This window comes from Limulus polyphemus, unplaced genomic scaffold, assembly GCF_000517525.1.
Source record: "Limulus polyphemus unplaced genomic scaffold, Limulus_polyphemus-2.1.2 Scaffold632, whole genome shotgun sequence".
NCBI classification, from domain to species: Eukaryota; Metazoa; Arthropoda; class Merostomata; order Xiphosura; family Limulidae; genus Limulus; species Limulus polyphemus.
In genome coordinates, this window is record NW_013666242.1 from 357,088 (window position 1) to 361,481 (window position 4,394).

The window sequence follows — 4,394 nt, forward strand, 5'->3', positions numbered from 1 at the left end:
AAATTTAAATTATCAGTTAACTCAATTTCAGGCTATTTGAAATTCAAGTATGTAACAATGGCCACACCCACTTTGAGGTTGCACATATCAAAAATCACTAAGTGTTGTAATGTTATTCCGACCAGGTCGACATTCTTTCCTTACTTTATGATACTCCCATTTCTACTTCCCAATTTTTCTATTTAAAACATTTTTACACTTGCCTCATAGCTACTTTTTTTTTTTGGTACTAAGTATCGTGAGTGACTGGACTCTAGACCTATCCTTCTCATAGCTTTTCTTAAAGCTATCTCTCGACATTTCCGGGCTTTTGCTGATATCTTTACTATAGTTGTTTTCTTCCATCTACTCAGCGTAGCAGCCTTTGGTTGGATTAATGGCTAAAGCTTATATTGTATATTCACATTACTGTTTCTAACCTTATTTCTATTCTTGCAGTAATACTCTCTTCGCTGGGACTTTTCAGTTATCAACGTAAGATTTTCTCCTTTTCTCTCATTTTGTTTCCTTGAAAGGCATATTTTTTAAAATCATACTGTTTCAAGTACAACCTCAGATATCAATAGGTTACACTTAGTTTGAAAATAATGCAAAGGTAAATTATAGAACTTATCTTTCTTGTTTTAAGTCCAGAGCACTTGAGCAAAGCTGTGTCAGGTTTCGGTAGTGATAGAGGTCGTCCTCACGTAGGAGACTCACTTCTTAGGCACAGACTGCTATGATAGAATTGCCTTCCACAACACATAACCCTCGAGTCAGATGTATGGAACTGAAAAATCCGTTTTCAAAGGTAAGATCATAGTTAGAAACTAGATCTAGAGAATTTACTTAGTCCATTTTTTTTTATCTAGCTGATACAGCTGCAGGCTGATCACGTAGCGCGTGCGCATAAGCAATCGTATACCCGCACGTGTTGTAAGAGTGGTTTTTACTTGGCAACTCACAGAGCGTGCTTGTAATAATAGAATATGGCTACTAGTGTATTGTTAGCTCGTTATTAGTGTTGTAAGACGATTATTGATATTATTTATTATTACCAAGGTTATAAGTAAAACTAAGAAAAACTCTCTTAGCCAAGGTAGCGTAATTCAGTCATGTACATTTAGAATTGCATAAGGGGAAGGCGCGAAACGTTAGTCAGATTAACAAATTTGTGAAATTTTTGTTTTTATTCTACCGACTTTCTCAAGTGTTTTGGTGGCTTGATATTCTGTAGTTGGTTTGTTTACTACTCAACAGTGTGTGTGTAAAGTTCTTATAAAATTTCGTTTACTTGCTGTTTTCAGTGTGTTTGAGATTTTAATTTGTGTTGCGCATATTGCACATCTAACCCATTCCTACTATAAGTACTACCAACCTTATGATAATGAATAGTTAAACATTTCGGCAAGAGGAAAGTATTTCTAATTTAAGATTTAAAGTCGTCCCTTAGTGGGTCAACGTAAACTTACAAATTATAACTCTAAAATCTGAAATTCGATTTACTGCAGTGGACCCAGCAGATAATCGAATGTGGCTTTGCTCTAAAACAAACAAACAATGATTTCAAGTTCCCTCTGGTGTTTTGTTTTACAATTTGTCCAAATAAATTATTTCACAACTCTCACAATATGACAGTATATGTATAGTACATAATGGAAGAATATTTTCATTTCACTTCAAATACTGAAATTTAGTGAGTACAATAAGGACCTGATTCGTAAAGCTTACAGAATTTAATGAAAACAGTAGTTGTAAAATTTAGAACTTTGTATCGTTTGACAGATTTATGGGCTACTGCATATCACTTTCATATTTAGTAAGGGTTCTTGGTTTAGAGGTTTACTGCTTGACGATCATGATAGGTTGGTAATATATTCCATTGAATTGAATTATTTATTATTAAATATCTTTTTGCTTACAATTCACAGTAGGTTTATTTGGGTTACTGAAAGTTCACCCTTGATGCTTGGTCACAATGGTACAATGGTGACGGTTAAGTCTTCAGGTATACGGAGGTTGGGAGTGTTATACTAAAACAATTTTGGAGTCTCACCACGTCGTTACTGTCCACGTTTCCACGCCCAGTTTTGACAAGAGCCCTTTTGCGTGACTTCTATTACAAAAGGACTTTCCAGACGGTTTGTTTGTTTTGAATTTCGAGCAAAGCTACACGAGGGCTATCTGCACTAGCCATCCCTAATTTAGCAGTGTAAGAGTAGAGGGAAGGCAGCTAGTCATCACCACCCACCGCCGACTTTTGGGCTACTCTTTTACCAACGAATAGTGGGATGTTTGGTGTGACGGGGATTCGAACCCGCGACCCGCAGATTGCGAGTCGAGCTCCCTAATCACCTGGCCATGCCGGGCCCTTTCCAGACGGAGACCTTTCTTGACTATTTTGCGTATTGCCTGGAACACGAGAACGGCTTTTGCCACTGACTTTTGTGCTTGTGAAATCTCTCCTATTACAAGATGGTTCCTTCTAGTCGCTACTCACGTACAATTTTGTACCAAAAATCATGGATGCTTCATTGAATAACTGCACTCTCTCAACTATACATACTCTCCATGCTTCATTGAATAACTGCACTATCTTAGCTATATATACTCTCCATGCTTCATTGAATAACTGCACTCTCTCAACTATACATACTCTCCATGCTTGCTTCATTGAATAACTGTACTATCTTAGCTATATATATATACTCTCGATGCTTCATTGAATAACTGTACTCTTAACTACATATAGTATTGATGCTTCATCTAACTTGTATTTATATCCTATTTTCGAATATATTAGAAAGCTTTACGTCACATCCTTAGAATGTTTTAGGTGTTCTAGACCTATCATATTAAACCTTTTTATTTTAACGTCATCATTAAGACCCGCAGCTCCCTCTAGCTAACGTCTAAATTACAACATTAAAAATATAGCTTTTAACATTTGTTTAAAAAAGTAGGTAAGAATTTACTAATCGAAATGTCATCTCCAGTCAAGTGCAAGTGGATACGTGTAGCTGTTCAGTTTTATAACTATCAAGAGATAATCAGAAGCGCTGAAGCGCCAACTTTGTTCATCTGTGTGAACCGCGTGCTCTTTAATAATTTCATTTTTCGTGTATATTGGATGACCAAGGTTTGTAGGACCTCAAGCGTTAATTTTTTTTATGGACTAAACGTGCTTACATTTGTCCAGACAACCACATATCTCGTGCATTTTTTGAATTAGGGAAAGCTGACAAATTTCCACGCTGTCTCCTGTTCGATGAGAGATTTCTCTGTCCCATTATTTAAAACGGATGTGGTGGTTCTAGCGCGACAAGCAGGAGACATTGTTCTACTATAACCAAACTTAATAAACGCGGAGAGTGGTATGCATGGATATTAGACAGGAAAAGTTGACAGTCCAGAGCTTTCTATTGGTTAGTTAAGCTCGTGCGACAAGCTAAATGCCTGGTCTTCAACGTGTAAGGAGAAAACTCGGATTAATCTGTAGTTCAGTTACAAATTTCAAATGGGTTATGATACAAAACCTGTCGTGTAAACGAAAATGTTTTATTTTATTTCTGACTAAAAAACGAATACTTTTTCTCAAAGTAAATTTCACCGTATCGTTATGGTAGAATGAATAGTTTGCTGTCACAATGCTAACGCTGAATGAACAGAAATTATGAAAGCATGCTGTTCTTCTCGCTGTTCACCTGAAAGTACCAATCTTCACACCATTAAGACAGGAAAGAGTAATGTGATTATTAGCTATTAGTGTCTACTCTGAATAAATCGGTTCAGATATTAGCTATTAGTGTCTACTCTGAATAAATCGGTTCAGATATTAGCTATTAGTGTCTACTCAGAATAAGTCGGCTCATATAATAGCTATTAGTATCTATTCGGAATAAATCGGTTCATATAATAGCTATTAGTGTCTATTCGGAATAAGTCGGTTCATATAATAGCTATTAGTGTCTATTCGGAATAAGTCGGTTCATATAATAGCTATTAGTGTCTATTCGGAATAAATAGACACTAATAGCTATTATATGAACCGAAACCGACTTATTCCAAGTAGACTCTAATAGCTATCTTATGAACCGACTTATTCCGAGTAGACACTAATAGCTATCTTATGAACAGACTTATTCCGAGTAGACACTAATAGCTATTATATAAACCGACTTATTCCGAGTAGACACTAATAGCTATTATATGAACCGACTTATTCCGAGTAGACACTAATAGCTATTATATGAACCGACTTATTCCGAAAACCGACTTATTCCGAGTAGACACTTTTCATATAATAGCTATTAGTGTCTACTCGGAATAATTCGGTTCATATAATAGCTATTAGTGTCTACTCGAAATAAGTCGGTTCATATAATAGCTATTAGTGTCTATTCGGAATAAATCGG

At 35.9% G+C, this 4,394-nt stretch overlaps 1 protein-coding gene across 1 annotated transcript in view; it reads left to right on the plus strand.

The window, feature by feature from the left end:
- The window catches only part of LOC106459585 (dystrophin-like), a 165,762-nt gene that overhangs the window by 16,064 nt on the left and 145,304 nt on the right, over positions 1–4,394 (plus strand). The gene's annotated exons all lie outside the window — the stretch shown is intronic.